General features: G+C 40.9%; 1 long non-coding RNA gene across 1 annotated transcript; it reads left to right on the top strand.

Moving 5' to 3' along the window:
- Positions 1 to 9,277: 9,277 nt before the first annotated feature.
- Positions 9,278 to 12,824, top strand: LOC121140671. The gene is made up of 2 exons (XR_005877596.1): positions 9,278 to 9,727; positions 12,556 to 12,824. It is a non-coding gene; the product is annotated as an uncharacterized LOC121140671 (long non-coding RNA).
- Positions 12,825 to 13,692: the final 868 nt, after the last annotated feature.

Raw genomic sequence — 13,692 nt, 5'->3', positions numbered from 1 at the left:
ATTTCTCCCTATCTACTCATCTTGTGTGTGATTTCTTCTTTTTTTTCTAGCTCTTTCAGGTATTCTGTTATGGTACTTGTATAAGATCTCTCAATTTTTGCTGTACAGGTACTCAGGCTGTGAGTATACCTCTTATAACTGCCTTTACTGTGTCCCATAAGGATTGGGTATGTTGTACGTTTTTATTGAGTTATAGACAATCTTAATTTCTGTCTTGATTCACTTTTCATTCAGTAGTAAGTTATTCAGTTTTCATGATTTTTACTGTTGATAATCAGTTTTAATCTGTGCTGGTCAGATAGGATGTAGTGTTTTTTAAATTTTCTTGAATCTGTTTTTTTCTTGAGTATGTAGTCAATTTTGGTGAAAGTTTCATGAGGTGCCAAGAAGAAAATGTGTTCTTCTGTGTTTGGGTAAAGTGTTCTTTAGATACCTATTAGGTTCATTTGGTTTCTAATTTTAGTTAGCTCCAGCATTTCTCTGTTTAGTGTTTATCTGGATGGATAGTTTGTTGCTGAGAGTTGGGTACTAAAGTCTCATTTTCAGTTTGTCAGGGTCAATATATGATTTAAATTGTAGTCTTGTTTCTTTTATGTGCTTGGTGCACAGATGTTTACAAATTGCAATGTTCTCTTGCTGGATTTTTCTTTGATGCATACATGTCCTTTCCTATCTCTTCTAATGAGTTTTTGTTTGAATTCTGTTTTGCTAGATATTAAGTTGGTGATAAATGATTGCTTCTTAGGTCCATTTGCTGGGAATATCTTTTATTATCCCCTTTTCCTAAGGTGATATCTATCCTTGAAGTTAAGGAGTTTCTTGAATGCAACATAAGGATGGATCATGGTTTTGCATCCACTTTGTTTGCCTGTGTCTTTTTATCAGGGAATTATATTGTTGATGTTGATAGATATCAATGAGAAGTGTTCATTAACTCCTATTATTTCAATGTTGCTGTTGGTGGTGGTGATGGTGATGGTGGGTAGATGTTCCACTTTTGATTTGTTGTTCTGGAATTATTCAAACTTGTGTTTTCTTGAGTTTGGTTTTCCTCTTTATGCTGGAGCTTTCCTTCTAGCACCTTCTGTAGGATTGTATTTGTAAATAGATATTGCTTAATTTGATTTTACTGTGGAATGTTTTATTTTCTTCATCTACCATACTTGAAAGTTTTGCTAGGTATGGTATTCTGGGCTTTTACAGCTTGTAGAATATCTGTCAAAGTCCTTTGACCCTTAGAGTCTCCAATGAGACCATATACTATTTGGTCTTTTTTCCTTTAAGTTTTTAATACTATATCTTTGTTCTGTGCTTTTAGTTTGGATTATTATGTGCCAAGGGGACTTTCATTTCTGGTCCAATCTGTTTGTTGTTTTGTATGCTTCTTCTACCTCAATAGGCATATCCTTTATTTTGGAAATTTTCTTCTTTGGTTTAGTTTAAAATATTTTTTCATGTCTTTGACCTGGGTTTCTTCTTCCTCTATTCTTATTATTCTTAGATTATTTTTTCATAGTCTCCCTGATTTCCTGGATTTTTGTGTCAGGAACATTTTAGATTTAACATTTTCTTAAAGCGATATTTCCATTTCTTCCATCATATCTTCAAAGCCTGAGATTCTCTCTTTCATCTCTTGTATACTGTCAGTGAGGCTTGCCTCTGAGGTTCCTGCTAGATTTCCTAAATTTTTCATTTCCAGATTTCCCTTATATTTTTTTATATTATTATTGTTTCTATTTCAGGTCATAAACTGTTTATTCACTTCCCTCCTCTATGTATTTGTGTTTTCATATATTTCCTTAAGGGATTTATTCATTTCCTCTTTAAGGACCTATATCTTTTTCAAAAAAGCTATTTTATGGTCTCTTTTATTATGCATCAGCTATATTGTTTTACTCAGAGGCTTTTGTCATAGTGTTACTGGGCTCCAGTGAGCCATATTGTCCATCTTAAAACTGATTGTTTTTGTTCTGGCATCTAGTAATCTGGGTTTGGGATGAGTGTAATTCTAGGTGCTGGTATCTCGTCTTGCCTCTGTTGGGTGGGTTTTGTTCCTCGGTTTCTGTTGCCCTCTGTGGTTCTTAGGCTGTGGGTTTCCTTGTTGGGAATTCTTCTAGGATCTTACTAGGTGTGACCACTGGGGCTTCTGAGTAAAATGTGTTTCCCTGGCTAGAGTGCTGCCAGAATTTAAAAAATTTCCCCATTTGACATCCTCAATGATATATTATATCTCTCTTTTTAATTTTTTAAATTTCAATTAGAAACAAGCCTGCTTCACATGTCAAACCCAGCTCCCTCTCTCTCCCCCTTCTCCCACTTCACCCTCCCACACTATCCTCCCTCAGCTCTCCAGGGTCGGTGGCTGTCCATGGGGGATCCCCAATGTTTCTCATATCATCCAGGGCAGGGCCTAGGCCCTCCCCCATGTGGTCAGACTGAGAGAGCATCCCTTCATGTCGAATGGGCTCCCAAAGTCCATTGGTAAGTCAGGGATGAATACTCATCTATTAACAGAGACCCCATAGTTTAATATACTGCATCTTTAATGGAAAAAAATTTCTAAGTTAAGAGTATAGTCTGGAAAGTACAGACATATTTCTTTTGTTTGTTTATGACTTTTATCAGTCTTTAGCCTCTAGTGAATGTGGAGATATATTTGATTTTCATAAGAATTCTAGTGAGAATAGCAATCATGACCCTACCTTACAGTTAAGAATTCCAAGGAACATTATGTTGATTTGATGAACTCAGACAGGTTTATACATCACTAGTGGCTCTCATAGCAAAGTCTAAACTTGATCCAGGTACTTTTTATTTCAAAATTCTGTTTTCTTCTCTTATATCCTGAACGACAGCCAAATCAATATGGCAAACATCCATCCTAGTAGATACCACCTAAACTTTAAAATCAATTTCCCCAAGGGTACTTCCTTTTTTTCCATATATTTTTTAATTGACTTTTTATGCATGTCACTTTCAGTTCCCTCTCCCTCCTCTCGTGCCCCACACCCCAATCCTCCCAACCCATCACCCCCACTCCACCCCCTCTACTCCCCAGCAAGGGCAAGGGCTTCCATGAGGGATTTTCAGGGCCTGTCACATCATCCCAGAAAGGGCCCAGGTTCTTCCTCATGTGTCCAGGCTGAGAGAGCATTCCTCCACGTGGTATGGGTTCCCAGAGTCTTTTTGTATGCCAGGAATAAATACTGCTCCACTCTCCCAGGTCCCACAGATTGCCAAGACCTCTTCTCTGTCACCCAGGTTCGGTGGGAAGGTGTCTGGATCAGTTCCATGCTGGCCTCTCAGTCATCAGTCTGGGGTCCATGTGTTCCCCCTTGTTTAGGTCAGCTGCCTCTGTGGGTTTGCCAGACTGATCTTGATTCCTTTGGTCATCACTCTTCTTTGCAACTGGGTTCCAGGAGTTCAATTCAATTCACAACTCTGTGTGTCTACCTCTGCCTCCATCAGCCATTGGATGAGAGTTCTATGATGGCATATAAGGTAGTCATCATTCTCATTATCATGGGAGGGTATTTAAGGTTGCCTTAATGCCAGTTGGTGTCATTCTTGTAGATCTGTAAAGATTTCAGTAGTGCCAGTTCTCTCCTCCAACTTATACTGGCTCCCTCTTTTCTGGTATCTCCCATCCTTTTCTTCTCTATTCTTACACTGGCTCAACCTTCCTGCTCTCCCATGTACTCCTCTCCACCCCTCTTTTCCTCTTTTCTCTTTCTCTTTCTCCCATCTCCTTCTACCCTCCACTTCTCCCTCCTCCAATCCAATTAGGAGATTACATCCCTTAACCCTTCTAAGGGTTACCATGCATATCTCTTTTAGGGTCATCCCTGCACCCCAGACTCTCTGGTGGTGGGTTTGTGGGCTGGCAATGCCCTGCTCCATGTCTAAAATCCATATGAGTGAGTACCTACCATGCTAGTCTTTTTGTGACTGGGTTACCTCACTCAGGATGGTTTCTTCCAGTGCCATCCATTTGCCTGTAAATTTCAAGATTCCATTTTTTTTCTGCTGAGTAGTACTCCATTGTGTACATGTACCACATTTTCTCTATCCACTCTTAAGTTGAGGGGCATCTAGGTTCTTTCCAGCTTATGGAAATTACAAATAATGCTTCTGTGGACATAGTTGAGCAGATGCCCTTATTTTATGAGGGTACATCTTTTGGGTATTTGCCTAAGAGTGGAATTGCTGGATCTTGTGGTAGGCTGATTTATATTTTTCTGAGGAATCTCCATACTGATCTCCAAAGTGGCTGCACTAATTGGCATTCCCACAAGCAGTGGAGGAGTGTTCTCCTTTCTCCACATCCTCTCCAGCATAAACTGTCATTAGTGTTTTTGATTTTAGCCATTCTGACTGGGGTGAGATGGTATCTCAGTGTTGTTTTGACTTGTATTTCCCTAATGGCTAAAGATGTTGAGCACTTTGTCAAGTGTCTCTTGGCCATTTTGGACTCCTCTATTGAGAATTCTCTATTTAGTTCTGTACCCCATTTTCCTTTCATGTTCTGGAGTCTTGTTTCTTGAGTTCTTTGTAAATTTTGGAGATCAGCCCACTGTCAGATGTGGGATTTGTGAATATCTTTTCCTGTTGGGTCCTAGACCCCACAGGGTCTCTGAGTTGTTTGTCAGCTGATGGCCACAGGTGCATCTTGTTTTCTAGTCCTGGCTTACTGCCCCAGCATTGCCCCACTGACATCAACATCTAGCAGGAGGAAAACATGCTTTCTTCCACCAGGGGTTTTTCTAGTGTGTTGTAAGACTATATATAAGATTGCTCCCTCCTACAAGAGAGAGACCTCTTAGCACCTGCAAAATAAAGACACTTCTTAGTACAAACAGCTGGACATGTGGTCTTTCTTTTCCTGATACCCCGGAGTAGCTTGTGACACAGGCGCCACATTTTCCCATTCTGTGGACTGTCATTTTGTCTAGTTGACTGTGTCGTTTTCCCTGCAGAAGCTCCTCAGTTTCAGGAGGTCCCATTTGTTATTTGTCAATCTCAGTGTCTGTGCTACTGGTGTTATATTCAGAAAGCAGTCTCCTGTACCAATTCATTCAAGGGTACTTCCAACTTTCTCCTCTAAGAGATTCAGTGTGGCTGGATTGTTGTTAAGGTCTTTGAACCACTTGGACTTAAGTTTTGTGCATGGTGATAGATATGGATCTATCTGTTGTCTTTTACATGCCAGCATCCAGTTACTCCAGCACCATATATTGAAGATGCTTTCTTTTTTCCATTGTATAGTTTTAGCTTCTTTGTCAATGATCAGGTATTCAAAGTTGTGTGGGTTGATACCAGGGTCTTTGATTTGATTCCATTGGTCTACCTGTCTGCTTTTGTGCCAATACCAAACTGTTTTCAGGAATATAGCTCTATTTTAGAATTTGAAGTCACGGATGGTGATACCTCTGGAGGTTCCTTTATTATACAGGGTTGCCTTGGCTATCCTGGGTCTTTGTTTTTCCATATAAAGTTAAGGATTGTCCTTTTGAGGTTGGTGAAAAATTATGCTGGTATTTTGATAGGGATTGCATTGAATCTGTAGATTGCTTTTGGTAAAATTTCCATTTTTACTATGTTGATCCTACCTATCCAAGAGCATGGGAGATCTTTCCATTTTCTGATATCTTCTTTAATTTCTTTTTTTAGTGACTCAAATTTCTTGTTATACAGGTCTTTCACTTGTTTGATTAGAGTTATCTCAAGATATTTTATGGTGTTTTTGGCTATTGTAAAGGGTGATGTTTCTCTGATTTCTTTCTCATCACCTTTATTGTCTATATAAAGTAGGGCTACTGATTTTTTTAGTATATTTTGTATCCTCCCACTTTGCTGAACGTGTTTATCAGCTTTAGGAGTTTCCTAGTAGATTGCTTTGGGTCGCTTATGAAGACTATCATATTGTCTGCAAATAGTGAAAGTTTGACTTCTTCCTTTCCAATTCAAATCCCCTTGATCTCCTTTTGTTGTCTTATTGCTCTAGCTAGAACTTCAAGAACAATATTGAAGACATATGGAGGGTGTGGACATCCTTGTCTTGTTCCTGATTTTAGAGGAATTGCCTTTAGTTTCTCTCTATTTAGCTTGATACTGGCTGTTGGTTTGCTGTGTATAGCTTTTATTATGTTTATGCATGTTCCTGTTATTCCTGATCTCTCCAAAACCTTTATCATGAAGGGGTGTTGGATTTTTTCAGCATCTAGTGAGATGATCATGTGGTTTTTCTTTTTCATATTGTTTATATGGTAGATTACATTGATGGATTTTTCATATGTTGAACCATCCCTGAATCCCTGGGATGAAGCCTACTTGATCATGGTGTATGATTTTTCTGATGTGTTCTTGGATTCGATTTGCCACTATTTCATTGAGTATTTTTTGCATCAATGTTCTTGAGGGAGACTGCTCTGTAATTCCCTATCTTGGTTGTGTCTTTGGGTGGTTTGGTTATAGTAATTGTAGTTTCATAAAAAGAAATTGGCAGTGATCCTTCTGCTTCTATTGTGTGGAACAATTTGAAGAGTATTGATATTAGGTCTTCCTTGAATTTTTGGTAGAATTCCTCCCTGAAACCATGTGGCGCTGGACTTTTCTTATTTGGAAGACTTTTTATGGCTCCTTCTATTTCTTTAGGTGATATAGATCTGTCTAAATTGCTTATCTCTTCTTGATTTAATTTTGGTAAGTGATATCTATCCAGAAAATCATCCATTTCCTTTAGATTTTTCCAATTTACTGGAGTACAAAATTTCAAAGTATGATTCTTTGGATTTCCCCAGTGTCTGTTGTTTTGTCTCCTTTTTCATTTCTGATTTTGTTAATTAGCATGTTCTGTCTCTGTCTTTTAGTTAGGTTTGATAAAGGTTTATCTATCTTGTTGATTTTCTCCAAGAACTCTTTGTTTCATTGATTATTTATATTGTCTTCTTTGTTTCTACATTATTGATTTCAGCTCTCAATTTGATTATTTCCTGGCATGTACTCCTTCTACGTGAGTTTACTTCTCTTTATTCTAGAGCTTTCAGGTGTTCTGTTAATTCTCTAGTGTGGCAATTCTCCAGTTTCTTCATGTGGGCACTTAGTGTTATGAATTTTCCTCTTAGAACTGCTTTCAAAGTATCCCAAAGGTTTGGGTATTTGTGCCTTCATTTTCAATGAATTCTAGAAAGTCTTCTCTCTCTCTCTCTCTCTCTCTCTCTCTCTCTCTCTCTCTCTCTCTCTCTCTCTCTCTTTTCTTCTTTTCCCCAGGGGTGATGCAATTGAGCATTGTTCAATTTCCATGAGTTTGTGAGGGTTCTGCAATTTGTGTTGATGTTGAATTCTAATTTTAAGTCATGGTGGTCTAACATGATACAGAGAGTTATTCCATTTTTTGTATCTGCTGAGGTTTGCTTTACTGCCAAGTATGTGTTTGATTTTAGAGAAGGTTCCATGTGGTGCTGAAAAGAAGGTATATTCTTTTTTGTTTGGGTGGAATGTTCTATAGATGTTTGTTAAACCCAATTGGATGATAACTTCTGTTAGTTCCATTGTTTCTTTGTTAAGTTTCTTTCTGGTGGACCTGTCCAGTGGTGTGAGTGGGGTGTTGAAGTCTCCCACTATACATGTGTGGGGTTTGATATTGAAAGACCTAAAGTATTCAGGCTGAATACCTCGTGATGTCCTGAGCTCAATAACCAGACAGTTGGATGCAAACTGCAAGAGGTTTATTGTTTACACAGGCATCTGTGGGCACTCCAGCAACCTTAGCTAGCTGAGCGCGCCGGGCTTTAGGACAGTTTTCTTTTTATGTACATAATTTTGGCAAGCAAAGCAATAGGGGTATTGTAAGAAGAGGAGCCACTGCAGGTGCAGATCTGGGCAAGCAATAGGGGTATTGTTAGAACGCGGGCATAACTCATCCTTCCTGGAGAGACCACAAGGTCAGAATTAAGTTTATCTTAACAGCCTGCCGGTTTCCTGCATCAGCACGCTGGACCAGATGTTCTTTTCAATCTGACCTTGTTCCCTGTCTAGGGGACCTTGGGGAATTTTCCACTGAAGCAACCTTATGGGTCTCAAGGGGGTTGTATTGAGTTTTTTTCATTCCCCCATTTCTTTTTGTGAAGTTTTAATCCTAAAATTTATGGTCCCTCTTGTTGTTTAACAGCTTGGTACTGTTGTGTGAGAACCAGGGCTTGGGTGATAGATAGGTGTTCCTTAATGAACATCATAAGGTGATTTAAAATACAGGGGCCAAAAGTAAGGATCAGTAACAAAATAGCCAGAGGACCTAGTATGGTAGAAATCAGGGTGGTCAGCCAGGGGGACCCATTGAACCAGATCTCAAACCATCCTTGTTGAGATTCCTGATCTCTCCGGCGTTGGTTGAGTCTTTCCCTAAGTTTTGCCATGGAATCTCGTATGACCCCAGAATGGTTAACATAGAAACAATATTCTTCTTTTAGGGTGGCACAGAGTCCACCTTCCTTAAGAAAAAGGAGGTCGAGGCCTCTTTGGTTTTGCAAGGCAACCTCAGCCAGGGAAGCAACAGACAATTCTAATTTAGTATTAGACCCCTCAACTGCTTTAATATCTTCCTCAATGGCTAGTTTTAATTCTGAATATCCTTGGGACCCTTGAACCAGTGTAGCCACTTCTGTGCCTATTCCGGCTGCCATTCCTGCCCCCAATAGGAGGGCTAGGGTAAGTGATATGGGCTCCCTCTTGTACCTTAATGGGATTCCCTCATAAACTTGTTCCACAACTTCAGGAGGGTGATAATATACACGGGGAAACAAGTGGACTAGAACACAAAATTCTTTGGAGGCACTTAGGACTTGGGTGTGCACACAGGGTGTCAGCCCAGTATTACATGCCCACCAGAGCCCCGATTCTGGGACCAGGTAATTTAGACTTTCTGGCTGCTGGACGATTCAGTTACAGAGGCCCTACTAGGAGGGCGGAGGTGTTCCTAGGCATAGACCCTGGTCAGAAACTTGAATGAGTGCTAACCTATGGTCCTCCTCCCAGCCGCAGTTAGGGCTGGTGGTGATGTTAGTAAAGTTTCCCATCAGGACAATCCCTTCATAATAGGGGGGCGTAGACGCTAGGCATAGCCAACAAGAGGTAGTAAGGGTTAGCTGGGTGTTGTTGAGGGCCAAAAAAGTCCCTTGTACCAAGCTGAAGAGTCTCTGTCCCGTTGAAGGAGGCTGGGGGAAGTTGGGGTTTTGGGGCTTTAGGTGGCCCTTGTTCTGACAACACATCATTAGGTCCTACGGGAGCCGTTAGTGGACTGGTTATCTTGAGTCTAATTTGGAATGAAAGTCCCATATCTCGCCCTGGCACATAGAATCTTAGTCCCCAGGTTCGTCCCCCAACCCGTCCGTTGAACTGTTTTCCCGGACTTGTGAAAGTTATATTAAGGGTGTTTGAAGTCTGGTTTTTCCTGCCAACAGTAATTACGTCCCAGCTTGACGAGGGGTGCCATGGAGCCTCTCCTGTGGTCTCACAACTCCACTGTTTGCAAAAGAAGTCCCCGATACCATACTTATCTAGTGGTTCCTCTGGGGGTGCCCTATCAGGTGTCGGTTCAGGGATGTACTAGTAGCTTAATCCCTCTGCTAGGGCACAAATCGTAGGAAACAGAGGTGGCCACCATGTGCCAGGGGGAGCTTCCTTAGATGCCAACCAAACCATATCCCCTGTCTGTGACATCACCTGCCAGGTAAGTAGTTGGGGTGCATGAGGACTAGAATTAGTGTGGCCCCAGAGGCCTACGGGGAGCACACTTAAAGCAACTACAAGCAAGGTTAGGGCTCCTTTAGGAGTCTTATTTTGAGGGGATTTTGGGTGTGCTGGAGTTTCCATGCCGTGGTGGTGGGCAGGTCCTTTTGGTCTTCTTGGGGTGTGGCCATTATGTGTGATGCAATGCTATCTACTTTTAGAGCAGTCAGGGTGGTCAGCAGCACGGTGTACAGTCCTTTCCAACATGGTTCCAAAGTTTTGGGCTGGTGTTTCCTCACATAGACCTGGTCACCAATCTGGTGGGGATGGGGCCAGGAAGGTGGTCCCTTCTCCCGGTATGCCGCTGCCAAAGGCTTCCAAATCTACTCCTGGAGTATCTGTAAGGCTTGGAGGTGTGCCTACAGGATTGGGGTAGTAGCATAGGCAGAAATATCAGAATCAAAGAAGGTTACAGCAGGGGGAGGTCCTCCATAGAGGATCTCGTATGGGGTGAGGCCATGGTGGCCAGGGGTGTTCCTGGCCCGGTAGAATTTTCCACTGAGGCAACCTTCTGGGTCTCAAGGGGGGTGTATTGAGGTTTTTCAATATGTGATTTGAGTTGCAGTAATGTTTCTTTTATGAACATGGGTGCCTTTATATTTGGGGCATATATGTTCAGAATTGAGACTTCTTCCTGATGGATTTTTCCTATGATGAATATGAAGTGACCTTCTTTGTCTCTTTTGATAAATTTTGGTTTGAAGTCTATTTGTATTAAATATTAGGATAGCTATACCTGCTTGCTTCTTACATCCATTTGATTGGAAATTCTTTTCCCAACCCTTAACCTTGAGGTAGCATCTGTCTTTGAAACTGAGGTGTGTTTCTTGTATGTAGCAGAAAGGATGGATTCTGTCTTTGTATCCATTCTGTTAGCCTATGTCGTTTTATAGGTGTGTTAATACCATTGATATTCAGGGATATTAATGACCACTGATTGTGGATTCTTGTTTGCTTTAGATCTGTTTTTTGGTGGTGGATTTATGTGTGATCTTTTCTCCTATTTCTGATTTCTACTAAAGTTAGATTATCTATTGCCCTTGTTATTTTGAGTGTAGTTTGTATTTTAACTTCCTTGGGTCAGAGTTTTCCTTCTAGAACTTTCTGTAGGGTTGGATTTGTGGATACGTATTTCATAAATCTGGTTTTGCCATGGAATATCTTGTTTACTTCATGTATAGTGACTGAGATTTTTTCTGGGAATAGTAGTCTGGGATGGAATCTGTGATCTCTTAGTGTTTGTAGAACATCTATCCAGGTCCTTCTGGCTTTCATAGTTTCCATGAGAGAAGTTGGATGTAATTCTGATAGGTTTGCCTTTATATGTTACTTGGCCTTTTTGCTTTTCTGCTTTTAGTATTTGTTCTTTATTCTGTATGTTTGGTGTTTTGATCATTATGTGGCGAGGGGACTTTTTTTTTTGGTCCAGTCTATTTGGTGTTCCGTAAGCTTCTTGTAGTTTCATAGGCATCTCCTTCTTCAGGTTGGGAAAATTTTTCTATGATTTTGTTGAATATGTTTTCTGTATCATTGAGCTGGGCTGCTTTACCTTCTATACCTATTATTCTTAGATTTGGTCTTTTCACGGTGCCCCATATTTCCTGGATATTTTTGTGTAAAGGATTTGTTAGATTTAAGACTTTCTTTTGTTGATGAATCTATTTCCTCTAGTTTATCTTCAGTGCACGAGATTCTGTCTTCCATCTCTTATATTCTGTTAGTTAGGCTTGCATCTGTAGTTCCTGATTGGTTTTTCAGCCTTTCGAATTCCAGCATTACCTCAGTTTGTGTTTTTCTTATTGTCTCCATTTTGGTTTTCAGGTCTTGAACTGTTAGAATTGTTTCCCTCATCTGTTTGATTTTTTTTCTTGGGGTTCCTTGCTTTCTTTAAGTGATTTGTTGATTTCTTTCATTTTTTGGTTTTTGTTTTCTTCATTTCTTTAAGGGATTTTCTCATATCCTCTTTGAGGGCTTCTATCACTTTCAGGAGATTGTTTTGAAGGTCATTCTTTTCTGTTTCATCTGTGTTGATATGTTCAGGTCTTGCTGGTGTAAAGTTTCTAGACCCTGGTGGTGTCATACTGGTTCCTCTGTTGTTGGCTGTGTTTTTATATTGCCTTCTTCTCATCCTTTATTTCAGTGGGAACTCATGGGGTCTCTTCCTCTCCTTAAGTACCAGGAAATGACCGGAAGACACAGGTGTGGGCAGACTCAGGGTGATCCTTCCTGGAGGCACAGGTTTCGTCTAGACACAGCAAATGTCCAGGGAGATGGAGCTGGAGATGTAGTGAGTTGGGCCTCAGAGCAGGGTCCCCACTCACCTTAAGCACAAGGAAAGGACCAGAAGACACTGAAGACTGAAGTGTGGGCAGACTCAGGGTGATCCTTCTGGGCACAGAAAAAGCCCAGAGAGATGGAGCCAGGGATGTAGGGAGTTGGGGCTCAGAGGGGGCCTCTACTCACCTTAAGCACCAGGAAAGGACCAGAAGACACTCACAAGGGTACCTTCTTAAGTAATACAATTGCTGCCAAAACTCATTACCTGGGGATATTCCTGGCAGCTTTACTGTCCTTGTTTCATAAGCAGGAATGTAGAACACAACACTTCCATTGACTCCTTTACATAACTTGATATAAAATAACTAAGAAAATTTGAAATAGCAAATACTTTGGATTGGACTATGCTTGGTACCTTCTCCTGCACCTTCCCTGAATCAAGGTTTTATAATTGTTTTTTTTATAATTGTTTTTTTCTTTTCTTTTTTTTAGGAAATAAAGACAACCTTCATAGATTTGAAAAGACACTATTTTGTTATAATCAAGTAGGGGGATCTGTTGACAAGTTTTGAGCATGAAGTCTGTTCACATTTGCCAGGCTGAAGTTCTCTGTACAGTACATCATCACCTATTTTAAGCTGCACTCAGGAGGATGAGTTTTGTTTCTTAGTGCCCTTCAGTCATGTTGCTGTCCCACAGGAAAAACATAGCCCTTCACTATTGGGATTCAAAATAAATGTCTCATTTCTGTTTTCTCTGAATAATCCCTATGACTAAACCTGTGCAGAGTACACATGAGCTGCCCAAAGGATTAAAAATTATATCAGTTCCTAGCACAGTGCCTCCTGATAGGACATCAGCATTCCTGCTGCGTTCCTGTGCATAGGAGCTTATGCCGGTTCACATCTCAATCCTTAGTCTTCTTCTTTTATTTATTTAAATTAGAAACAAGCTTGTTTCACATGTCAATCCCAGCTCTCTCTCCCCCGCCCTCCCCACCAGGTTCCCCAGTACCCCACCCAATCTCCACTCCAATCCCCAGGGAGGGTGAGGCCCTCTGTGGTGGATCTCCCGGGCAGGGCCTAGGCCCTCCCCCAAGAGTTCCCACAGAGAGCTTCCCATATTGTGGCATGGGCACTCAAAATCTGTTTGTATGCCAGGGATAAATACTACCCAAGGCCCCATAGATTACCTGCTCACCGACACCCACCTTCAGGGGGTCTGGGTCAGTCCCATGCTTTCCACACATCCATCAGTCTGGGGCCCAAGAGCTCCCCCTTGTTCAGGTCAACTGTTTCTGTGGATTAAACCAGCCCAGTCTTAACTCCTTTGCCCATCAGTTCTCTCTTTCTGATACTTGATTCCAGGAGTTCAGTTGAATGTTTGTCTGTGGGTATCTGCCTCTGTTTTCATCAGTCACTGGATGAAGATTCTGTTTCCTAGACTCTCTAGCAGTAGGATTTTATGCTGGCCCTCCCCTGATCATGTCTAAAATCCATAAATGAATGAGTACATAACATGTTTCTCTTTTTGTGACTGGGTTACCTCACTCAGGATGGTTTCTTCTAGTGCCATCCATTTGCATGTAAATTTTAAGATTCCATTGTTTTCAAGAAGGATGTCTGTTCC

The sequence above is a fragment of the Mesocricetus auratus genome, unplaced genomic scaffold, assembly GCF_017639785.1.
Source record: "Mesocricetus auratus isolate SY011 unplaced genomic scaffold, BCM_Maur_2.0 Super-Scaffold_100006, whole genome shotgun sequence".
Taxonomy (NCBI): domain Eukaryota; kingdom Metazoa; phylum Chordata; class Mammalia; order Rodentia; family Cricetidae; genus Mesocricetus; species Mesocricetus auratus.
The sequence above is the reverse complement of the archived record's forward strand: the minus strand, read 5'-3'. Positions and strand labels throughout refer to the sequence as shown.